Source organism: Varroa destructor, unplaced genomic scaffold (genome assembly GCF_002443255.2).
Source record: "Varroa destructor unplaced genomic scaffold, Vdes_3.0 BEIS01000002.1, whole genome shotgun sequence".
Lineage (NCBI taxonomy): Eukaryota > Metazoa > Arthropoda > Arachnida > Mesostigmata > Varroidae > Varroa > Varroa destructor.
The window spans coordinates 43,254,826-43,281,555 of NW_019211455.1; the positions used below are offsets into that span (position 1 = coordinate 43,254,826).

Consider the following 26,730-nt stretch of genomic DNA (forward strand, 5'->3'; position numbering starts at 1 on the left):
GGTACATTATATGTTACATATATGTATATATAATGATAATGGAGTGTTCAGGCATGTTGGAGGAACGAGAGGTTAGTCGAGGAATCGTTTATGAGAAACGGCATCTAGCATTGGTAGGGATTGGTACAGCACTGGCTCTGGCTTTTTCGTACTATTAGGTAATCACTTTGTAAAAGTAGTCTTATGATTATTTAGCTTCTTCTCGTCGGCACCCCCTGGCGGGTGGGCAAAAAATTGTAACGGGTTAACGGGATTAGTTCTGTTCCTGTAAAAGAGTAAAATACATTGTCAATTGAATTGCCGCTTTTCTTTGTTTGTTTGCCTCTTCCTCCGTCTTTCTATCATCCTCAATATAGGTTACCTATTGCGGCAAGGTACGTGACTCGCTACTGGCGTGACGGAATGCGCCAAGTTAGGCCGTACACAATAAATAAGTAGAGGTCACTGGAGGCCGTTGGGCCGCTCGGTCCACCACCAGAGAGATTATTTGCATTTCTCTCGTGAAGGCAAGAGACAATGTGCGTGCATTGCACGAAATGCGATGTCGTACAACAAAAACTTGCCCTCTAGAAAGTATCAGGTTGTTCAAGTGCAATATAAATACTACCTAGTTTTTGCGATAGAAAATCTAAAAGGTCGGAAGATCCTTCTAATTTGTCGTTTATCTAGTCATCGTTAGAACACGTCCCTTTGGCCAAACGCAAGTACACACAGTCTGCGATAGATCTGTTGCCGCTCAAATCACATATAGCTAGCTAACTGTAATACACGTAAAAACAGCCAGATCGCGTTTGATTGCCGATCGCCGTTACCAGCGTCGTGTATGCGTTTTTGCTCAAACGATGAGTGCATTTAGCGTTGAATTGTCTTCCCTTATCGCTGCGCTACCGGAGTCGCAACTTGATTTAAAATGGCAGCACGCTGACGCATCCGCGAATTCAACTGACCACTGATCGGTCTTCATATTTATTTAGGTCGACAAACAACAACAACAACAACAACGATGACAAAAGTTACATATTCGCAGCGATATTTCAATATAGATTATACTTGATCTAAAATAGATCCAGCTGTCCGTTCTACTGCCGCGGCGGTGACCAGTCCTCTTTACCCGCCGACGTTGCGTGTTGGCCTGTCTGGCCTGTCTGCCCGCTTTGCCGCCGAAAAACTCGTTGCTGTTCCCGTCGTAATTGCTCTACAGTGTAAAAGAAATTTCATTCGTTTGCATCGCCTATAATAATTTAGTTATAGCTCGAAGTTCTCTCCTCTTTCACATGAACGTAGTAAAGTTCACTATGGTCTAACGACGATGATGACAACAACATAAAGTACCCTGAAGCACCGGTTAGCCCCATAGAAATCGTTGATTCTAATAGGGATACTGGCACAGACAAAGGCACAGTCAGTGTAAGTAGGCTGGTGTTCATCTATGGAAGCGCTTCGTTTTTCTGTTTTGAGATTTGTATAGACATCTCTAACTCGGCTATGTTTGTGCCAACGGAATCGTAAACGATACAGGTACAACACAATGACGCGATACTGCGCCATACTGCCATGGGCCTTCAACTACCAACTACCTTGTAATCGTCAGCTACTTCAACCCGACGCGTACTGATCTACCGCTAGCAGAAGCAGGCTATCGTGACATGCCGCTGATGTTATTGTTGTTTAAGTTGCTGAAGTAGCTCAGGCCACTCGACGGCCGGAGCGTCCGAGACATTATGAATCGTATCACAGGAAAGGAATGAATAACTATATATCTGCGTCCGAGTATGTCTACCTATCCAGATATCGTTTTAGACACGATACGGCGACATTCGCCGATCGGTCACTGCTACTAGTTGAATTTCATCATGACGTCTGTTATCAACTTACTATCGCGTTCAACCTGTTGTTTGGTCCAATGTTAAACTGGTCGTATCGGCATCAGCATCGGCTACAGCGGTGGCGTCGTATTTGCATTTTCATTGCCTTTTACCCTCTTGATGATCTTCTTCATCGCCATCGTAACAACCATCGCGGTCATCACTTGTACTATTTGGGCGTGCGCACAAAAAAATTATAGTTGTCTTTCTAGTTCATACGTCAGCCCGGTTGCTCCTTTATCTATGCATCTTTGTCTGTCTGTTCCTTCGCGTTTTCCGTTTTCGTCGACGACGACGACGACGACGTCTTTTGACTCGTCTCGCCATTTGTGCAGCGCTTTTTGTCACACACGGATACCCATACACACATCCGGAGGCACGGCCACGAACACATACGCATCCACCACACAGCCCTATAGCACATTATATACACGCTATATATTCACACTGTGTGGTGACATACGATGACGATCTGTGTCGAAATTAAAGTGAGGTGAAGATCTGAATGGAGTGACATTCTCACGTGAAGACAACAGCGAAGCTTATCGTTGATTGCAATCTCATTCATCGTTTGCACATCTCGGTGGCGATTTACGGAAGCGGTGGCTGCTATAGGAGTGCATATGGTTCCAGCTTGTTATTTTCTTCCTTTGTAGAAAACCAGTGTTTGTGAGACTGTAGACATCTGCATATAGGCTTTACGTCGCCAGTACTGCTCAGAAAACGAACGACGAAGTCGTCTGAGGTTCGCCCGAAAAAGGCCCGTACCGGGCCACATTTCGAGTGCCACAAAGTTTCAACTTGTTATAACAAGCGAGTTATAGCGAACAAATGCAGTTGACCTCGTGTTACCAATGACTTTCTTCTATATACATGAGATGATTCTTTTAGACCAAAATAAAAAACAATATACAGTACATTTACAAGCTTGTGATTGGTCTTCGCTAGATATCTTGAAGCGTCCTATATCATCTTCCGTAATCACCGTCTATCGTGTAACAGCGAAAAAGGTTAATATTTTCAAGTGGACACAGCTATCTCGACGCTATACTCGCACCGTGATCCGTGCTAAGGCAAGAAAAACCAGTTTCCTAATCAGTGCGTACATATTCTTATCATGTATATTTCGCTTAGGTTTAGCTTACTTGGTAAAGATGGACGTTGTCGACTGTGTTTACGTATTTCCTAATTGCGCCGTATAGCCATTGGGCAGCACCGCTACTGACAGTCACGCGTATGTTATCCCGATACGCCAATCGAGAGGTGGGTTCGTTCGTGAACGAAGCGACAAACCCGCTGCAGACGCCGTCGAATCGTTAGCGTTCAGTCGGCGAAGACCAGCCGCTAGAGCAGTAGCCATTGAATGCATTGGAAAAATTCCTTAATTTTCCTCATTTTAATACCCAGCGAACCAGCTGTGTAGCTAATGGCTGACAACGCCAGCGTGTCAATAGGACAGACATACGTAGGGATATAACGCCTTCAAGAGCTGTACGTTAGAGGTAAAAAGCTTTTCCTACAGAATAACACAACCACTAGCCGCTGTGGTAGATTAATAGTAGTAATAGTAATGGTGGAAGATCGCCAACACGAAGCCGGCAACGCTTCGATTTTTTTGGCTCGATCTTAGCAGTTACTAACTGCACAGCATAGGCCTAGCTCGTATCGGCGTCACCGGTTCGCGGCCTGTATGACTATCTATCCGCTGTGAACGCGATTCTGCTCGAAAACTTTATCAGTGATGCCGTGTTTGATAGCTTGCCAGTAATACTTAATGCGGTAGTTCTAAAGTATTGGGCGATCGACGATGAATCAATAGAGTCGTAACAGCGAGCCCGATCTAAATGCCGCGCTTTCTATTCGGCAGAAGAAAGCGTTAGGGCAACGTCGAGCCAGCTTCAACGCTGTGCTATCGACTTCACTTGATTAGGTAGATCACGCCACGAGACGGCCGTGGACATAGACCGTACAGGCGTCCTGCATCCGCCCGAACCGAAGTCAGTCCGTCGCGCGCTACACGGAAACTTCTTAGAAATCAAATCGTCAACCAAATAACCGAATACACACCGTAATACTGTAGCGTCGTAAACGATACGTGTAGTGGCTTCTACAAGACGGTCTTCGGCAATCATTTTGACGGCAGTGAAGTGTTTGCTCTGGAATTTCGTCATCTTCGAAAAGGTCAAACGCGACGAGTACTGATTCTTTGTCAGCGTCCGCTAAAATGTAGGGCTGCGCGAAAAGTGGGGGAGTTCTGTAGAGCTGTGATTTTACTTCTTACAAACGTATAATGTACAGCGCCAATTTTCTAACTTAGGTATTCTTTTAATTGCCGAATCTTTCTATGGTGCTTCAGGCGTTAGAGTTTCGGGTAGGATTTGTATTCATGACCACTGCTGGTATCTGGATGGCGCTGATTCGCGTCCTGCTGATCTCGTATGAACAAGTTCATTCGACTATATTACCAGAGTAAGATGCTCGTCAAACCTACCTAAATATATTTGACCTTTCTTTCAAGCTGAATGGTGGATGCAGGCTAATTGTCTATCTTGGGCCTGCCTCTACTAGGTAGCCTGTATCATATCGCCCTGGCTTCTCCCGACAGAAAAAAGAAAGATAAACCCACGTTACCATATAGCCCCGTTATTACGTACGTATACACCTATTAATATGATTATTAGACCTAATCTGATGCGGTGTTCGAAGCTCATGTCTTTGACGGGAACAGTGCACAAAGAAGGCACGACAACCGAAACATAAACCTCAACAAGAGCCTCAGTTCAGACTTAAGGCTTTCGAGGTTGACATCGACAAAATCGCTAATCTATATGTAAATGATTTTCCACTTCTACCTGCCCTGTCCATCAGGTCGAGAGCCTTTTCACTGGGATGTACCTATGCGGTGGGACATACCTTTGTGATGGCTTCGTCTTATGATGGCTGTTAGCCCGTTCGTTAGGACCAGCTGAATCGGCGCCGCCATTGAAGGCGTTTGGGTTTTGTTTTTTATTCGACTTTCCTTTCTTTTCGGTTACCCATACGATACGAAAGAGCTAACAGTCGTCTCGTTCGCTACGCTACTAATCGCGATAATGCGCTGCACATAATTCATCCTATTTACTATATTCCGTGGTAATAATTATAGACGTAATTTTCATAAGTAGTATCAGCAGTAACAGATTTGCTGCATCCTATTGGAGTAGAAATACAGGAGCGGCATGACGCGGACATATACGAGCTGGAGCAAACGACAAATCAACAATCGTGCTTGCTTAGCTTAAGCTTACAAACAGCTAAGCTTATAAACGAAGCTTAGCTACAAAGTCTTCCGGCCATCCGTGAAAAGGTTAAACGAGGAGGCTAACTAAAAAAAGCATTGGTATATCAAAATTTCCATTGCTTGCTTTTCATCGTCGTGCCACAAACGTTTTGGTATAAGAATACCTGTATATGACTGGTTAGTATATGGTGTTCCCTAAATGAAAATTTACGCCGATAGATATGAGAAAGTGAGCGACGCCTTTAGGAGGTTCGGTGCGGCTGTATATTATACTAGTTGTACAAGTTCCCCATCGGCCCTAGACAGACGCTGGTGATAACCACGAAAGTTGCTAGGTGACGTCGCCTGAAGCAAGAGTCTGTATCGTGTTAATCATTCCCATCACCATGACGACTGTGCTAAAGCTATCCTTCAAACTGCCAGCAGCATGTAATAACTCAGGCATTTTCTTCATAACGCCGTCCTTTATGCCATTTATGGGGCATAAAATTATAGCTGACGGTACAGGAGCTCTGAAGTGCCTTAAACGCGCCTCAAACCCACGTTCTGCTCTGTGGCTTTACGTTGCGGAGCATTACACGGCTTCCGTGTTCCTGGTGTTGGCCTGCTCTGATTTGGCCTGTCTCTCCGCATACAGCCTTGAGCGCGCGCAGGTTTCGCCGTGACATTCTGTAGGCGTCCGAGGTAGCGTCTTCAGCTTGAATCAGCGTTTCGTCATTGGGTCCATTTAGTTCTCGTCTCTCCCGAACAGCTTATTACACTGAAGCAGCAGATGACGACAGCAAAAGTGCTGACTATGAGTCGAAGCCAAACGTTCATATTAGAAAATAGGATAAGATCAGGTCTTATAGAATAGCTCAACGACGGACCTTTTCGTCGGTCTGTGGCTAACTGCTTCCATTTCTATGAGAGTATGTGCTTGAACCGGCTGTCTGTGAACGTCGGCCCGCTGAATCAGACTGATGTAGCGCCAGAAGGCAGATCGCGTCAAGTAATTATAGTGGCTTATGATTTTTCTTTCCGCTGCTGCTAACGGCGTCGGTATTGTTATTGTTGGAAAAAAAAAATATAGTTGTTTGGTCTGTTCTGTTGTGCGCGCAATGTTAATGGGTGGTGGAAAACATTTAAATTTGTGTGGCAGACTCATGACGATGTCGAGCACCCGTGGCCTGTATTGCTTTGCAGGAATATGAAGCGGGTTGGTAGATATTGTAGAATAGTATAAGGCTATATATATATATAGTTAGAACAAACTATCCTTCGTTGTGCTAAAAGTACTAATGGGCTTAAGTTGCATTGTTAAAGCTAAATTTGGCAAATCTTTTATGGCAAAATTTGACAGTCTAAGCAGTAGTAAACTAGATGATTAAGGTTCTTCAAAATAAGAAACCCCATCTTGGCCAACTTTGAGATATTTTGCTACACTATCGAAGGCATACAAGAGGTTTTGGAAACTATATACAGATCATAATAATCGAAGGAACAATTATCGCAAAAAATCAGAGATAACAAAAATGGAAATCACACTTTCTCACCCCAAAACTTTTCCTATAAGTAAGGTTAAACAGAACTTTCATTTGATAACAAAATACAATTGTACGGCTACAAAAAAAAAAAACAACCCGGCGAACACAAAACAGCATTGATATATCTTCGCAAAGGCCAACATATTTGAAATTAGCGAGGCGTATTCTGCCTTGAGTCATACCTGGTCTATTGGACGTTGGGGCCATGATTTCTTTGTTAGCCTGAACACGCGATAGTTTCAGCTGAACCTGCTATCTTTTTTTGTTGTAGTCTGATGTTTGCAGAGCAATTGAGTACGTCGTACGGTGGCATACGCATCGTGCTTAGGAATAAACGCTGGATCCACAAACAAGACGTTCGATGCATTTGCTTGGAGATGAAATAAGGCTCATATTGGTCACCGTCACAAACTAGCGTTTGTGTGGGTTATTGCGAGGATCCTACGCGCACCCACATACATTGGATTAAACAGTGATTTATAGAACATTGCCTAACTAGCGAAAGGCCTGTGCTAGCGCCAATATCTAGCATAATACGAATGTATTTTCGGTATACTCGAGAAATGAAACCATTAAGACCAATAAGCCATTCGAGGTACAATTACGAAACACACTTTCTAGTTCAACAAGCTGCTCAGTATAATCGTACCATAATCAGAAACGTTTGCAGACGCTAATCAGACGCGCCTATCGATCATAGCCTAGCACATACAAGAAAAGTTTTATATTTTATCTAAATAGCCTATTGCATAGAGATATCATACTAGACAATTGAATAATACCACCTTTAAATGCTCTCGATATTCATAATGTTACGTTGTTTAGCATTCCTATTCTCTGATCATCTTTGAAGTGTGTTCCTGGACAAAGCCTGATGAATCTCTAGAGATTATCTCTGTTACAAAAAGTTAAAAAGCACGTGCATAGGAAATTACGGTGTCAGGAAGATACTAGCCAGGTTTGTCTAGGACCGAGCTCTTGGTTGTCCGAGAGGCGAATAAAAACAAATAGAAAATTGCGGAAAGCAACAAGTGAAGTGTAAACCTCTGAAGTCTTCCTTGAAATCTGAACGTCTGACATATGCTAATTTTCACGCTGGTTACATAACGATCCGTTTAGGACAATTGCTTAGTTCTATACGGACCAATGGGGAAATAACATCAGATGATTAGACGATTGGTAGGAAATACTAAAGTGGGTCGGAAATAAACGAAATTAAATTCCCATTCAACATTCATCTACCGCCTGTTGGATTTCATTCATCGAACTGCGACTCCTGGGAACCTGCGGGTGCTTGGAGAGACGACGTCAGGAATCTGTTCTGTACCACATTTACATATAGAGATCTACCGCATTGTGCACTTAGCCTTCATCACCATCAGGTCGATCCGTTAAAAGATGCTTCTCATATATAGCCTAAACGAACCTTTCAGAACAACAACTAATGTTTCCCAAGTTGAACTAGGTATCTATAACTTCTGCCTTATCCATACCCCTTGATCAATAGCAGAGCCCATTTAGAACGACCCTCGGAGAACATCATCATTATCCCCCAACAACAATATTAATAAGCACAAGAACAGCAGTGAAGCCATAACAACAAAAGGTCAATAAACTGCTTCGAATCTTATGCGTTTTTTGCCCAGAACTTGCCCCGTTGACGCTGCCGCGACAGCGGTGAAAGGCGTCTACTGAGCGATTACGTCCAACACATCGGACGACGTTGCAGCCAAAGGCGAATTGGAGGGGCGGGCCTATGCGGACAATTCAAATTTGATCGTCCAACGAGAATACCTTTTCACACCTACGAGCCCTACAATCGAACAGTCGTTTAAGCGGGTCAGTATGGTTATGCCATGTATGTGGAAATGGGAACAAATTACAGCATAGATCTCGATATCAGGTGTTTAGCGGTAGCTTTCGTTTATGCTGACGAGTATTACGACCTACGCGTGTGTGCTTATTGCTGGATAAAGTGCGATTATCATGATCGTGGCAGGAAGGCACTGTTTTATAGCGATGCTGAGACAATGATAATGATCTCGTTTACGTCCAGGATCTGGTCAAATCGGCCCAGGATAATGTGACCATCTCGAACTAAACTAGAAAGCAGTGTTTTTTTTATTTGACCGCGTCCCCTTCTGGGCTTTCGACCTAACTTGATTCTTTTCATGTTCTGCTCTATGTTAGAAGGCAAGGTTTATGTCAATAGATGTAACTGAAACTTAGCCGGTGTTCAGAATACACGATCCGGGCACAAATTCGATTGGCCGATCTTCACGTATGCGTCTATTTACACAGTTACATGATTTACATTGTTACAAGAAACAGCGTAAATAAATGTGAAATGACAAACTGAAGTTCGCAATGGGACTAGTTTCTTAATAGTAAAACTCAAACGAACTGGGACTGGATATGGCAAAGGGATATGCATTTGCCTCACAGTTAGGCTCTGTAGAAAATAGGACATGTACCACGCTGGTGTTTTTAATTTCATTTTTTTCAGTCGATGCTAAATGTGTTTTATCATCTAATGTGTGTTGTTTTACATCGTTCGAACTATTCGTTGGAGATGTGCCGCCCTTCATAGTAGCCGTGACTAGCAGCATGATAACTGCATTAGGGGCAAAGCTTATACACCATTTGGCACGACAAAGATATCCGTATAGAATTAGGTCTTTGAACGTTTTTCCTCATTTAGCGGCACGCGCAACTTTCTCTGATACATTAAAGCGCTCTGCAGTATGTGGAGACTAAGGGCGTTCTCTGCTAAGTCATCACTGATAACAAATCAACAACCTAATTCCATTTTCCTTAGACAGTCGAAGGCAAAAGCTATACTACTGTTGACGTCCATAACGATATGTACACGGGCACACGTCCACGTCCGAGTCTTCTCAGAAACACAGCATCAAAGCTATCGCCTAGATTGCGTTGCTACGTCCAATTCAGTAACTATATACTTTGTATAGCCATATCTAAATACGCCAAACTGACACAGACAGGTAAGCATGCAATCCCCCACCTATTTAACGCATAACAGATCTCTTTTATCTATGTCAAAATGTTCACGTATACCACAACTACATTAATGCGTATGATAGGCCTAAGGCCGAGCCGCGTCTAGGTGCTCGTAGAGTGTGATATAATGTACATATATATTAATAATGATGTCGACAGACAGGCACTGTTTAGCCAAACGGCATGTCCGCTCACGTAATTGTTGTGAGTTGCCGGCCTTACGGCAGAACTAACTAACAAACTAACCAATTAAGAAGCCAAGGTTAGAGGCATTTCTCGCACTTTACTATGTCTTACAGTGCTTTAGCATATCAGTTCACGGCAATAAACAATGCCACTTTGTAACGGTTAGCCTAAGCGAAACACAGGCGTCGTGATGTGTTAGTAGTGCAGCGTCAGTAGATGACTCTGTGCGAATAAAGAAGTTGTACGTGGGCCTTGATTTGCGTGCCTAGGCTTAATCCTCGAATAGACTGAACGTTGCGTGTATTCGTTTGCGGTCAGTTCTCCATCGAAAAGTGGCAGCAGCTTCGACAGCAGCTGTGAGGGTATTCGGAGCGCTACAGCCGGTCGTGGCATCAGCGACTAACTTCACCTAAGTTAAGAATCCGCTTTACGCAAAGTCACTCTTTCGTTGTTTTTTTACACTCATCGCTTCAAATTGATAGTATACACAAATCACGTTATTCTACGAGGAACTAGCTATTTAACTCACGGTACTACTGATGACCGTTGTTAGTAACCGTGTCGTCCTTAGCGGAAAAGGGACGAAGTTACTGCTGATGACGGGAACGAGCGACGGGTCACCGGGGGCAGACAACCTGCTGCTTTATCTCTCCCGTTCACTCACTGCGAATCTGAGCAATGAGAATCTGTGACGTTTGGCGCCGGACGGAACAATCGTGGACAACCGACACGACAGTGGCCTGGTGCGCAGCCATCCGTGTGACATCAGCCTTAGGCAAAACACACGTGAGCCTGCCGATCAGGCGAATAGCGTAACGCTGGCGCGTCCGTCGTCAGTAGAGGCAAGTGCAAACAAAGATATCATTTTGCTGAAAGAAAACTAGTCCGACATGAGAGTTGGGGCGCGAACAGACAGGCCGTATTCAGCGGGTGGAATCTTTACGTATGTAGCTAATGAAGCTGATACTGAATAAAGGGGAAATTATTACCAAAAAACGTGATCAATTGATGCTGCTATTAAAAATGAGAAGTGCTCAAAGGCGAGAAGGGGTAATCCGTAGAAACGTGTATGGTAATTAGTTTTATAGCTACTAGGGAGGGATTCACGTGCGCTTTCTGTCGCGGTGCTTGAAGCTACCGGGTTACGAATTGTCTATGAAGCATCCATCCATCTACTGTTAACTAACATTAAATTTCGTACTTTATGTCCCGTAATAATAAAAATCCTGAAAGTCATATAATAATTTAAAAGAATATTTTCATTTACGTCGGTCGAAGTCGCTGTCATAAGGGGTCTTCATCGCACGATCGGCGGGTATCACATGTGCGGGCGCATATGCTCCATCGGGTATCTGTCAAATATAAAAACAGAATATACGCGTAATTTATAGCCATTTATCGGCATTTATCAGCGAAAAAAGGAAAAGAAGAGCGGCCACAAGTTAGTAATCCTGTGAAAGCATACTGTAGAGACCGTTCGATGAAATACCATTTGAGCGTTCTCTAGTTTCAACCCCTAGGACACCTCACTTTCCCTAAATATTCTAGTGCACTTCGACCTGATTCGGGCTCCGCCCACAAGAGCCTGTGCTCTCAGGCCGTACTGCCAAGTTACCATGGTCCCACTCATCACCATGAAGAGGGCGATCACGGAGCATCATTTAGTGAACACTTTCGGTTCACGGTCGATACAATAGCATCGTCGTGTTAGCGCAGTCACTACGCGGAGTATGAGTGCCACGATGTGCGTGGCTCCAAACTCCTAGTGTTCTACATCCGTATGCATTTACATCTGTCCTCGTTAGGGCCTTTAAGGGAACAGAAAGGGGTAAAAGTACGGCAGCCCCCCAGGAAATTGTCCTCGACTCCTTTGTTATTTTCATTGCTCGTAACCGTCACTGGCTGAGCTGACGGACAAGATAACAAACAGAAGGAAGAAACAAAATACCATCAAAAATTAGGCGCTTCTGCAATGTATTACAATACCAGAGCTATTCATTCGTTCGTAACTCGTCACCGCTCAGTGAACATCATCGGTGTCATCTGCAAATGCAGGCCTACTCTAATGCTGGCTGTAATACGTGTACCTGAGAAGTCAGACCCAGTTAGCGTCTGCAGGGATCAACAAAACCCCGATAATAGGGTTAAGATTATGTAAAGACCTAACACTGACCGCAAACCGCTATTATATGCAGAAAGTGCTGTGGGGGCCTATCATGCTACAGACGAAATATCAGTACAATCGGTGCGTTCAGATCCACAGAACATTCCTATTAACAACAGTTAGCTGAGCGGACGAAGAGAAGTCGTATATAATGATTTACGCGACGCAACACGGGCCGCCCGACGCGCCATCGGCTTCAGCAGCGCTTTGTTGTCGAAGTCGAACATGCGTTCACCCGTGAATGCCAAATAAGCTGTGGGAGAATTAATGATACTTATACTCGACAAACTTGTGAAAGTTGTTATAGTAACTTAGGTGCCTACTGCGGCTTCAGTCGCGGATAATTATGGTTATCCCAGTTGTGGAAGCCTTCTTGTGTGCTAATGTTTCAGTTGCCCCCGTGACTCATGCGTAATAGCGGCAGTATGAATTGTTATAGTAAACAGCCGTATCATTGGCCTATGGACTGATAACTTATGTCGATTATGTTGATATTACGTTTTTATACCACCACAATGGGGAGATAATGCATCGTGATTATTAAGTCCTGTACATACGTAACAATAGAATGTAGCTGCATGCACATTTTTGCTGTACACATATGCACATGGCGGAGCGAAGGTCTCTGGATAGTTTCAGAATTCGTTTATTTTCCTTTCTATTATACTCTGCACTTCTGCTACTCTAATAAATGCAAAATAAAGGCTTTTAGACTGTCGAGTGACTTTTAACTCATTCTCTATATACAGTCTCTGAGCAGGGTTATTGGATGTTAAGCCAGAGCGCCAGGGTGCTCAGATGGGCTCAGTCTGTCAGAACCTTGGCAGCAATATAACAAAACCGTTGATTTACACGTTACCAACATCAGACAATGTGCGTGCATGGTAAGCGCCGCGGGACGAGATATGCAGTCAAAGTAATTTTCAAACTTGTTGACTAACGAGCGACTAGTAGAAGACGAGTGAGGCGAGACAGATTAGACTAGATGAACAAGTGTGGCACAGGTTTTCAGGTGCGACCCAGATTTAGATCTAACGGAGATGTTTCTAATTTAATTATTAACACAAGCCTACTAGGCCCTGCGTCGACGCAAACAAGATTCGTCACTATTCCGTGCTTGAGTTAATCTTAGAGACACATTTAACAACTCGATATCAAAACACGTATCGGTTCGTGTGTAGATAGGTGTGTGCGGATAGACAACGGATCCCATTATTAGGCTTACAGGCAGATAGGTACTAGCAGGTTTCATACATTCGTTTCCGTGCTGGTACCGTGATAACGCGTTTTGCTGCTAACCCCAAAGACAAACGATGGTTTGTGTTGGAAATCAGGCGTAGACACCTGGTTAGTTTCATGTCATTGGGAAGAGCCAGCCGCCTAAAGCAATGCTTAACAAAAGTCGTAGCATTAGACATAAAAATTCGAAACATTTGAGGCACCAGTTAAGAAAAGACCAATTAGACGAGATTCTGTTGTCCGGTCGAATAATACCTTAACCGGCAAAGGGCGTTCTACAGCCGCCGCGCTGTGAGCAGCTTGCTATCGATGTCAATGCGTTATAAAGAGATGTATCCGTTTTTATTGATGAACCTCTTCATGTCAAGCTGTCCTGTCAGGACTTGAGCTGTTTAGTGCCTGGCTACAACTCGTGCTAGACGTTTCTATTATGCACGTTTTTTCCTCATGAAGGAACCAGACGGCTGCAGATCGACACTTCGGGAGTTCGTATGAGTCCTTGCCTGCTTCTGGCGACAAAAAAGGAACAAAAGTTACTCGTCGTAAATTCCCCTATACCGTGTACAACTAAATTTAATTGGGACATAGCGCGCTAGTGCCGTTGGAGTCATTATACGGTTCAGCTGCTTTGGAGCTTTACGTAACGCTCCACTAGGTAACTAATTTCATCGTCGTATTACAGGCTACTAGCTTTCAACATGTACGAGAATAATTTCACTATAGCATTTTCGCAACGGACGGACTTTGAATTACTTATATCCCTGCAATAATGCTTGAGAGGCTGACCTCCACGGGACTACTAACATGTAGGCAGTACATGAAATAGATCAGCAGTGGGGAAGCCGTACTATATGCATGAATAATGGTGGCGACCCTTAATTCTTGAAATACGGGTAAAGTACACAGTGGCTTTGGTAGTTAAGGAACTTTTTTTTTATTAGCTTGAATCTATGTTACTGATATGCAATGACACACGCCGCTGCAAACCCTTGTTTGTAATGAGCTACCGAGGGCGTTTAAGCAAATTATCTTGCCGATGACTTACCGCTGATAATGATGAAGTTGGTACTGTTGGTGATATTCATACAAAGGGCAACTTGGTTCGAAAAATTGTGAAGGCCCGTTTCCGTGGCCTTCGGGAACTACTGCTCAACAACGAGACAAGCAAATGTCTTCGTGCCCACGACAAACGAGCAAAACCTCATCTTCAGCGCCACATAGAAATAAAGATAACTCCGTATCGAGCGCCATAGAAATTCGTCACCACCGTTATAAAGTTAAACTAGTTTCACTAGACGTTCGTATAGTCCCATTAAGCACATGAACCCAGTTTTTTTTGATTTCCTACCTCTCCAATCTGTTCTATACCATCTACGATGATGGAGGCGTCAAGCGATAACATCTATCTGCCATCAAATGCATCTCTACTACGACGAAAAGGGCCGCTATTGCTGGAAAATGTAGCAACGCGTTACATCACGTTGAACTTCGCGCATTCTGCCGCCGTAATCGTTCTGCAAACTAGCGAAAGAACCCCTGCTGAAGTAGCGGCTGCTGGTCCCACTGGGACAAAGCCGTCGGTGGCAGTCAGAAATAAAGCTAGAACTCATTAACTCACCGTGTTCGCGTATCGTATAATTCTATAACATCCTATCATCGGTAGGACGACGGCAGCATTGTCTAATGCCATATAGATTCCGATGTGATCTTCCCCGTTGAAATCTGGATGAAGTCCGCCATGTGCAACAATCGTGGCCGAGACTGTGGTAAATGGACTCCAGTCACGCCTATAAAGTTGGTGGCTATGGTGATAACGATACTACGAAAAAACAATATTCACACCGTAATGCACGCGGCAGGAAGGTGTCGGCAATAAGCCCAGAGTATTTCTTCGCTGGCATTTCTTTATTCGTTTTTGTCGTACAATTTCATCCTTTGTTCCTTTTGTCCTTCGGATTCTCACTCCAAGTCCATGGCCATGTTCACCATGCGTGTCAGGATGCCAACTTCGTCGTTGTCGACACGCTTTTATCGTTTTCCGTTTGTGTGTGTGTGTGTGTGTGTGTGTGTGTGTGTGCGTGCATCTATGGGGGTCTGTATGCATTTTTCTGCGTCGGGGTTTTACAGGGATATCAGTTCTGCTGCGGTGTGCGACTTTCGGGCGTCAGCTACCGAGCGCCTCGAGAAAGCGCTAAAGTGGCCGCAACAATATTTTCTTTTGCGCGTTTCGTCGACGACCGCCGCTGCTATTCCTCTAATGACCGCATTTATTTCAATTAGACAAAAGAATGACCATTTCTTCTGTGGTAGCTGCTGCCGGTTCGACTGGCTTTTCGGTGCTAGTACGGCTACAGGGGCTGCTGCTGCCACGGCTGTCGCTCTGTTGATGGCACTTGCCATTTTGTCGTGTGTATCTATGTGTGTTCGGTAGACGACGCCGAGTGTGGCTGTTCCGGCACTGCACCGTGATAGGACAGAGTCGTAGACACCATCAGGGTACGAGACCCATAGTCAAGCCACTTCATCCAGACGCCATCATCGTTCCCGTCACCAACATCATCATCATCACCATGATAACAATCATCATCATCGTTGCCGTCTCACCGGTAAAATCTCCAGAATCTCAAAAGCAGAACAACCCAAGCAAAACGTTATTTTAATGTGCGGGTGCGCGGCCACTTAACGGAGAGCGGCTTTTGCCACGACGACCATGATGGAAGCGACGGGAAGCGGGAGAGAGCCGCGCGCATATATGTAACTGTGTGTGACTTAATTGTTACGTCTTTCTTGACAGCAATGGCATATATATAAATGGCCCTATGCTCTTAAGGAAGCTATAACAATTAAACCCGGCACAGCTCATATATACATATATATATATATATATATATATAAACCGACAAACGAGCTTGCTTTCAGCAGTTGGTAGTAGCGCATTCGCGTAGGTGACCAGCCGTCCATTGATGTCTGCTTCGCCTTTCGATGTTGCTTAGTAACGGGCGGGTAGGACGCAGATTTGTTTCTTTTCTTTTGTTTTCTTTAGTTAAAGCTTCGTAACCATCGTAAACTGTTGTTTGTATGAAGAACGCTTTCCTCAGCATGTTTCCCTGAAAATATCGAGTTGATATGATTCGTTGTTTAGTAAGCAGCAGTAGTTCGAGGCATCGACATCTTTGAGCTTGATTTCGTTATAGATTTTAGACAAAAACATTCTTAATAATGCAGTGGTAACGTGTTTGACAACTGAACGTAAGAACACGCGGTGGGAACTGGTCCAGGTTCGAAACTGGGCCGTAGGCAAATTTCGTTTCGTGTTAGGAGGAGCTAATCGTCCAAAGCAATGCTTAACGAAGCGAGTAGCAGCGGACACAAAACTGGAGACGCTTAATTATCTGATACAAAAGTACACTTGTTTTAGGCAATAGCACACATAGATGACGTGGATTTATTATTTATTCAATTATTTATTTATTTATTTATATTAATATTTAAGATTTTCTAAGCATGGTTAGAAAGCGTCTGCTATTAAGAACGAAGCATTTGGATGATAATTGGTACGAATATACAAACAGAAATAACACTGCACTTCTATCGCTTTCTGTTAACCAACTCCCCCAGATGTCTAGTTTTTTTTTTTCTTTTTTTTCGAAGGTAAACGACCTTCTTAGAGGCATTCACAATGGAAGTTCTGTGGGTCCCGGCGCCGTCATATCTTCGTCGATATTCTAACGATAGCACAAGCAAATCAGCTTAGCTCGATACTCTATAGATTTACGGCACTACATGCTTGCCTATTCCGCAGTTTAAGGTTTCGACGCTTAAGGCTGATTCGACGTTCAGTGCCAAACAGGCCGTCGATGGCTGACGGAATCGATCTCATTAGACGCCAGGTGAATCTAAGTCATTAACCTCATCGGAGGCCCCTTTTTGGCGGGTGGCTAGTTTTTTTTTTTATTATCGTTCTGAAAAGGATCTTGAAAAATATGCTTGTTAGTGTCTGATAGTAGTACGCGTCGGACGCATCAGCGTCTAATATAAATTCGGAACAGGCACCAGATAGAGGAGCAGCGCTGGCGGCGGCGGCAGATTAAAAATTGATGAAACAAGTAATGTGATTAATATTATAATAAAATTGACCGGCGAAGGCTGGGTGTAGCCGTTAAGTTGAGCCCATGTCCTGAGTGCTTTATCTGCGCTCTTTAGAAAACGGAAAGTCTTTTCCATTTAAAAATGTTGAGTCGTTTTACATTAGGCCATACCGATTACTTTAATGAAACCCTCGACTACACATCGAGATTTTCGTCATGACTTTTTAGCCGGATAGAAAAGAAAGACTTCGTTCACTGAGCTGGGAAGGGGCCGCATCAGCGCCGGTCCTTTTATTAGCACGTATGCACGATACGTTTCATAATATTAGAGAGATATTGTCAAACGTTGTCTTTTTACAGTTTACCAAATTCGAAGGCAACCCCCATTCGCCTCCGCTCAATATGGCCAGCTTTGCAGTAAAAGCAGTCGTGGACTAACATCTGATTCGGTAGTACTCATCATTGGCTCGCGTTCCTTAATGCCACTCCGGCCTCATCCGACATCGAAGTAAATGTGTGGTCTTAATGAGCTAATGTCGACAATCAGCCAAAGGCTGTATCCCTGACTAAACGAATAGATACCGAGTTACGATGGTGGACGCTCCGGGCCTGACGCATTGGATGACATCTGTCGCCCATCAAAGACCGACCCAAAACATGAACTAGAACCTAGAGCAGCGATGACGAAACTGCGACAGTGGTGACCCTTCGAAGCTCTTTACGAGCTTCGAAGCTCTTTTTTAGAAGGGCAATACGAGAGCAGAAAAAGTGCCAGTTTGTCAGTTCGAAAGATTTTCTGCTCCGAAGCTACGGAAAATCAAATGGGTTTAGAATTGAAAGGCTGAGGTGTGCCTTGATAAACAACGCTTTCAACGCTTTAACGATTTATGGCGCGCAGTGTTCTATCGTGAACAGAACGTTCTAGACTTCGCTAGAACGCCACTAGTGTTAACTAGAGACAATTTACTTACGTATATATATATGGATATATATATACGTATATATATATATATATATATATATATATAGTATTTATCTAGCTCCAGTTAACTAGCCTGATGTAAAACTTTTTACAACAAATCATCTTATCTCGTTACATATATGTTGCATGCACCCAAGCACTCTAACATTTTTATCAATTTATTAGTTATTTCGCACAGAAGAACACCGCTTAGGTAATACACTGTGCCTCATGTCAAATCGAAGACCAGCTAGACCAGCTTTACCTGCAGAGCTATTGACGATATCAATTAATTGAAAATTTTTGTTTAGAACATTTTTCTACGTTTCGCTTAAATGAACGCCCGACCGCATAAGCTCTGAATCGACAACCTCTGTTATCTCTCGAACAACATGTCCCTTTTGTTCTGCTCAGACGACGCCGGCACACCACCGCACCGTGGTGCACGCTACCAGTGGGGTATGTGTCTACGCAGCCTTGCGAACGCCAACACGCATATGGTAACCATGTGTATACGTTGTACAGACGAAAGACAATGAACCAGAGCGATTTGTCAGTAGCTTCCTCTATCATCTATCTGCGATGCCGCCGACGACGGATACCGTGACGAAATCGACATCAGCAACAGCAACGACCGACGTCAACAGAAACTCGAAACAGCTAAAAACGACGGAGCTCCATTGTGTTCCATTCGTAAAACATCGTCGGCGCCCGCTGAAAGCGTCACTAGACGGCGGGCGTTGATTGAACGCGAGGATAGACTGAACCCGTATTTGATCGTCACAGCTCCCGTTAACAACTAGCCACGCTTCAATTTCGTTGGGGATACCATTCATAAACGTGGACTGTATCACTACGTGAGACTGCACTGGCCTTACTACACGGTACAAGCGTTGATTCGAGCGCAGCCGTATGAAGCCGGACCAGCGAAATGGGCCGGATCATGGGGTAGTTGCATGGTCAAAAGTACCAGGGTCTAATAGGCAGGGAGGTTAAGAGAAAAATATAGAGGATGGCTCGCAGGCACCAGATATGGATGGATGTAATTTCAAAATTGTTTGATGGCTAGACGAAAGACCAATGGATGACAGTCATGTATATGGCATACGGGTCTTGTAAAAGAAAAAAAAGAAGTGTCGATGGCTGCTATAGGTGAGCGAATGAGGCCATTTCGACGAAAAAAAAAAACTAAATATTAATTTTAGCTAGGCATTTGATCTCGAGGGAGAAAGCTCGGAAGTAGCACTTAGGTTATACACGCAGGTAGACAATAGTGATATCGGAAATACACAGGACGGTTACACTTTGCACTATTTTCGTATTTACTAATCTTTCATACTCGTCTTACGGGGTGATCGGCAACATAATGAAGACGCAGATATTACTTTTCCAACTTACCCTGTTCGGCATATCTAACTAACTCTGTTTTTTCCGTAGATAAGCGATAACTCGCATCCGGCAGAGTGTTCTATCGACATCAAGTCTCCAATATATCTCTATAGGTAACGTACGTAGTGCAACAGCTCTCAAAATTTAGCCTTCGTGCCTGCTCCTTTTCTAGTTCTTGCCAGCGGCGCTGCCTGAAGAGAATGTCCTTTATTATTGACACGTTGGTAAAGCAATGCTGTCGTCCTTATCGTGCTATCGGTACGGCGAACCTTCATATGTCCATCCTGCACATTAGCTGCCGTTAACGTCAAACAAATACGAGGCCCTCGAATAAGCCCCAAAAGCGGGACAGACAACAAACAACACCTATCCACTGAGAAAATATGAAGTGTAAATCTTCTCTGTACTGTGACTGCAATGGCTCTTCTGATGACGCTAAAAAGTCAAAAGTTTTACATTGTTCTTTCTGATGACACCAGCTTCTGAGAATGAATTTTTTTCTTCAAAGCTTCTTTCTTATGAAAATATCTATTTCTAGAGACGAGACAGGACCTTAGCTGCGTCGCCTGCTAGCGTTATCTTAAATATGGTTTTGGCCATCTGAAAATTTGCACTATAGCTACGATGGCGAAAACAGTGGTGCCACACCGCTCGGTCTTGCCGTGACGTTAACTCGAACGACCGAGTTACTGCGAGGAACGCTGCGCCGTAGAATAAAATAGCCCTCTTCTGTTCAGCATAAATGAGTAGTAGCGACAGTATAGCAATACTACTAATAATAATAGGAAGGTTACTTCTGTGATGGGTTCAGAAGTGGCAGGGGTATTTTTCTTTCTAAACTCAAGCGTTAGCCTTTTAACCCCCCACCCCCTAAGAAAAAAGACTTTCGTGAAGATAAAGTACAATGTAGAGTAATTTAGCTGTAACATGAATTGTTATTTATATGAAATGAATAAAGAATTGAGGAAGATCCAACGGAGGAAAAGAAACGGTTCTCATGTATTAATATAAGAATTTTAGACTTATTTAATTGTTTGCTTGGAAGAGTTTCAACAAAGTTTAACTTAAGGCATGGCCGCTGAGTTAAACACGGAGGATTCAATGGCACGCGAAACTGGAAAGGGAAGTCACGGAAGAGGAATCCTCTAGATACTTTCTCTTCCACAAATAAACTGATCGTTATTACTTCTTCGGATAAGTGTTTAAATTGATTGGTATGACGGTCATTGTCGTCGGTGGGTGAAAACTAATAAAATCGAATAAGATGATGAGGTAAAGGGGGCAACTTCGATCGGGGGTAACGCATCCAAGGGACTTTAGCGCAAAACGTGCCGATAGAGTATCAACAGCCACTCGTGCTTAAGCTCAACATATCGAATCGACTGAAGTAAATTCAAGTAGTAACAACAAGCCAATCCTATTACCCTTTCTAATATGTCGTGAGAATTGTAACTACTTCTTAAGAGTATGGAACGCATTATACAAATCGAAGATTTCAGTATTCCATAAGATTCCCACTTAGAAGAAAAATCTATTTCCTTTTCTATGACTAATTAATTAGTGTTCCCACTTAAGAGTGGGTGGAACCGGTGATTAGATAGCGTTCCTTTTCCTTTCAGGGATTTCGTCAATTTGTTCCCAAGCGGCAACCTCAGCCGCATACATGACTGTATCGGCATACGCTAAACGAAAGTATGCGCACAATATCCACTGTTATATTCAAGCAGCACCGTCCATCTTATCGCTACAACGGTTCAGCAAAGGCCAAGAAGATGCGCGGCTCAACGCCAAGACAAAGTCGCAATACAGCCATACCTACGTCATTATTTGGGATATAAATAGAGAGAGTATAGATGTATACGTCTATAGTAGTTATAAATGTTTCAGACGGCTGACTCGTTCCGGCACGAAATGAAGCGTGTCCACGCCCGGTTTCAAACCCAAACCACTAGGCGTTCGGAAATGTCGAAGGTAAACATGTCGCCCACCGCTCTATTGCAGCGACAAATCTCGTATAGTTGTACGTAGAAGAGACTGCTCTTCCGCCGATGCGGCGGATGCTGCTGATGATAACTATTGCGATGATGTTGTCTTTGATTTTGGCTTCTATTCGTGTCTGGCCTGTGTATCGGATGCTTATATAGTAGGAGCGGCTGCAGTGCATTGCATCGCATCTGCAGAATAGCGTCTGTCTGCATGTTCCGTCGGCCGATGTTAGTCGTCGTCAATTGCCACAGTCGCCAGTTGTTAGCTGACGCTTGTCACGGGTCCGGCTGGTCTCTGGCCGCATTTTAGCCTGCCGACCGCTCGCTCGGTCGGATTTTATTATTAAATGTTAATACGGGGCCCCTCGCTACGCTCAAGGCGGACGGTTAAGCGGCCACGGCTCGCCCTCAGCTCGTGCCAGCGGCAGGAGAAGCCACGGCTAACAGCAGGGACGAGCACACATTCGTTTTGCCTTTGTAACGCGCTGCGTATGGACGATTATCAGAAACCAAGAGAACATGGCGACGCAACGAACGTGCTGTGATGATACATCAGCAACAGCGACCGCGTACGCCGTAGAGATGCGGAACGCCGCCACACCAACCTCAGTGGAAGTTAGCTAGAGCTCCGATGGTAACAAGACGGGGGTGCCACTTCACTCTACGGCAATAATAATAGCGTCACTACAGTGCCCGGGACGCGGCTGTGCGCAGTGCAGATACAGGAGGGGCTACAGCATTGCTTAAGGCTGCTAAAGGATCTAGGTATATATTACCTAGAGCATACTATACACTTATAGTAGAACACCTAAATCGAAGCTTAGGTTTTAGCAAAGAACAAGCTATCGTGTAGCATATCGCGCTGCGTCTTGCGCCGGCCATACGCTATGTGGCAGTGCTCCGGAGTTTGGCTGTCGGAGCACCGTCGAGCCGGCGGAGCCGAATGATACGGCCACAGGCATCTTTTTAATAAATGTAAATGCATCGAGATATCGATCGAAACTTTGACGAGTAGCAACACTATCTCTTTGTTTGTTCAATACTGTGTATGCGTAATGATATACAGGAAGTCCATAGAAGTTCTGAGCGTTGACCGTATTCAGTCTTATGATGGCAGTAAATATATAAGTATGTGATCGACGTTGTCGGTAAACAGGTAATTGTAATAATATCAGTGACGGCAGGAAAAAAGACTGCACACAAATAAGCGTCATTAGACGTGCGCGAAAAAAGGCGAACGTCGGCCTTCGGCTAGCACGTGGTGGCAGGAACAAATGAAGTGTGAGTACGCTCTATGGAATAACATCTACAAATGTTAGGCCTCACAACAGATCACTTGGTGAAGTCGCATACTTCATAGCTGTTGTTATTGGTGCTGCTGTTCTCTGTCTTGTGCAAGTTTTGGCTCTAACTGTTCACATCCTCCATCGAAATATTCGTAAGCTTCTGCTCGCTGTTATAGTTATGATTACTGTTTTTATTATTAGTGGCTTCTGGTTTCCATAGCCGCATAGCGTAGCAATATACTGATCCGGCCCCGCAGTCTCACCACTTATTACGTATATAGAACGTAGGCAACAGTAAAGATTCGCTGGGGCCTGCCTTCCTCTACGAAGCGTAGCTCACCGTGGAGCGATGCCATTCAGTGGGTCGGGGCGGCTATACGCTCGAGGGGCAACTCATCCTCTCGCGAATAAACCGATGACGAGTCATGAAGAGAAGGACAATTACAGAACATGATACTAAATGAACATTGCATGAGTCTCGATCACTGCCAGCAACACGAGGAACGAGTAAGCGGTGATACCGGTGATTCAGTCACGCCACTTAATTCACGTTTGCTCACCCTTCTAATAACAAAAAGTAGAGGAATAAGGCAAAATTCAGTGTCCGAAGATCCCCAGTCCGGTCACTTTTATATTATGCTGGTTTCAAAGACAACCGTCTGTGTCGGACGGCTTGGAAGCCAATACAGACGGCTGGTTAAGGAAAGAAAATACTTGACGACGGTGCCATCGTCCTAGGAATATAATGCTAGTAACTTTTGCCTAGGTTGGCGCTTTCGGATTTACTCGTTTTGGAGCGTAGTAAAAAATCGTAGCTGTGATTGAAGGACTACAGGTGCTGATAAAAGGACATACTTTTTATATGTATGCTGAACATAAAACTATCCACTGATCACACGTAACGTTCTAGCCGATATTTTGTAAACGTTTGTTTTTGGCGTTCAAGATTGAGTCAAACCAGCGAAGCACTAAAAATGTGTATTTCTAATAACCTAATTGAACGTTTTGAATTTTACGTTCGCTACCGCTCTTTAGAATCTATTCAGGCCGCGGGTCCTTGAAACGAAGTGTGTCTAGACCCTGATTCGAACCTGGAATAGCTCTCACATCGGTTAATGGGCAAACATGGTACCACTGCACTATCGATGGAAACACGTCAACAGTGTATGAGAAGTTTACAGCACTAGAATGGCTCAATTTTAAATCCTAATTATTGTCGAACAGAATACGCTACATAATAAAATTGACATCATCTCCATATATGTATGTAAAACTAACCGCAATTCAGATGTTGTCGCATCCCGTCTGTCTGGCCTGCCAGCCGGCCAGCCGACGATTCTCTAGATCAGTCCCGTTACTCTCTCGTACTTTGTAGACACTTCAGGCGGACTCGTACAGCGAAAATAGCCCCGAATGATAATAACACTACGGCCAGCGTACGTGGAATACGGTCCCTTGCTCGGCAGCATCTCGTAATGGCCCGTAGGCCTGTATTTCATGAACACGGACGAGATGCATCCTATGAAACTACTACGGTCAATCTGTGGGTCTATAGGCCTGTATCCAGTCATACCGTATTGTAATAGTAGTGATCATGGTAGTCGGTGGCCAGGGCGTCCGAATCTGGGCGATGGGGCTGCTCGTCTCTCGTACTTGCACCCATAGTCGGTAAAGGTCAGTAGAGGTAATCACGTGTCTACGCCGCCCGGCTAATTTTATCACTTGGCCTATACAAGCTAGCCGCAACGGACTTCGGACGCTCCAGCATCGCCGAGCTGTGGAGCTGTCACTCCACAGGTTTTTGGTTGACGATAACGACGACATACTCGCATCGAAGTCACACAAATCGCGCATGAAATTACGGGATATGGATTCGCTTATTGATCTGGGTCCTAGCAACTCTCTACTAGGCCCCCATCAGGTTGAGTGCGTCTCCTGCGTGTCCGCCAACGAGATGCGACACTGACATGCATTTAGAGTGAAACGGATAGATGAGAGGGAAGAGAGATGGAAATACGAATCAACAACTGACGGGTGTGGTGTCCCGCCGCTAATCAAAGAAATTATTCGCATTGGTTTGTTTGAAAGAATATTCAGGTAAGGGTCAGGCCCTTATAGCAGATGAATAAATGCGGCCTAATGCGCTGGACGTGAGCCGAGCCGGGGAGCCCCCCCCCCGCTGACCCATACGAAAAGTGCACTGACACACAGTTGTTTCTACCTATCAACACCCGAGCATATACGTTCGTATTCTATGATTGTAAATTAACTGACTGAGTTAGGGAGGTGTGGCTATTTCTTATCAATAGGTGTGAAGCTAAGAGTTTGGATAATCGTGAAAAGCTTTTTTTCTTCTGTGACCTAGAAGGTAATGAAGAGACGGTGGGATTTCAATCGGGCTTGTTCTCTAATTGCTGGCAGTACTTTGAGAGTAGAGGAACACTGTTGTGATTAAGCTGGTGTTATGGACTGAATTAGTTGCCCTTACCTTAATTGTTACCTTTATCTATTCTCAGAACCGTTATCGTTTTTGATTTTAGCGTTAAATTGTTATGACTACCATTGATGGATAGTGTGAGTAATGCAAATTTTCCAATAATTGAGTTCCTTTATCTATGGTAGGTCAAAACTTTCACGGTATTAGGTATAGGACGGTACTGTTTAAATGTAATATTCAACGACAAACACTTTCATAGCAATTGAATTGCGAACGCCAACTAATTAAAAAACAGTAAGTTTATCTTTTAGATGATATTTGGCTAGAAACGAACTTGGTCAGAAGTTAACTCTTGCCGTCTTTCTCCCACATTTGCCTTTTCTAATTACAATAATTAGCATCTTTGTTATTACTTTATCTGACGGTTCAGAAAAGCTGTTATTACCTTGTTGACTTCACTGGCAGTTAGCTGCGTTCCGCCGATTTTCTCCTTCGCGTCACCCGCCCCCAATGCGGCGACCTGAATTCTAGCCTCATTTAGCCTTTACGCTATATTTGTGATAGCAAACGCGTTCAACAGAGAAGGCCGTAACGCGATTTGTTTTTCTTTGTGTATGGCTTGTTCAACGGACCTGCGGAACGTTTTTTCTGCTCGCTGCTACCCCCAACAGTTCCCGCTTCTAGCAGATAACCAATAGTGCGACTCTTAGCTACATGTTACGCTTATCTAATTGCTTCTTATTTCGCTAAGAAGATTCGCTAGTAAGAATCTTCATGAAACTTTGATGAAGAAAGGTGGACAAGGGGCGTCTACTATTGTATTTGTCCTATCCAACTCTGCCCCTATGTTTTGCAGTGTTCGGATGTGTCAGTACGACTCCCAAGGTGAGGCCGTCTACTCCTTTTGGAAGAAGCGGGGCAAAATATGGCGTGATATTACTGTTTCTCTTTTGATGTGAGGTTGATCTCGTGGCGTTTGCCTGTTTGTTTGTTTGTATGTATGTCTGTCTGTCTGTCTGTCTGTCTGTCGATCGATGCTACTTCGAAGCAGGCGGCAAATAGAAGTTCTTCCCGTTTCTTTACAAGTTGAAATTACCTTGAATATAGACCGATAGCACAGACGCATGCCGTCTGATATGTTCTGTGGCACCTTATGATAAGGTATATGCTTCTTCGATTACCTCGCCATGGCCGGGTACAAAAAATGTGTGTTTATTAAGGCAGCGGTACGTGTGTCGGGGTGTTCGTAGAATCTATGCGCAAGCATTAACACACGTTGCATTCATAGGTGACAGTTAGTAGA

At 44.1% G+C, this 26,730-nt stretch overlaps 1 protein-coding gene across 3 annotated transcripts in view; it reads right to left on the reverse strand.

The window, feature by feature from the left end:
• The window catches only part of LOC111245274 (uncharacterized), a 344,964-nt gene that overhangs the window by 236,721 nt on the left and 81,513 nt on the right, over positions 1-26,730 (reverse strand). The gene's annotated exons all lie outside the window — the stretch shown is intronic.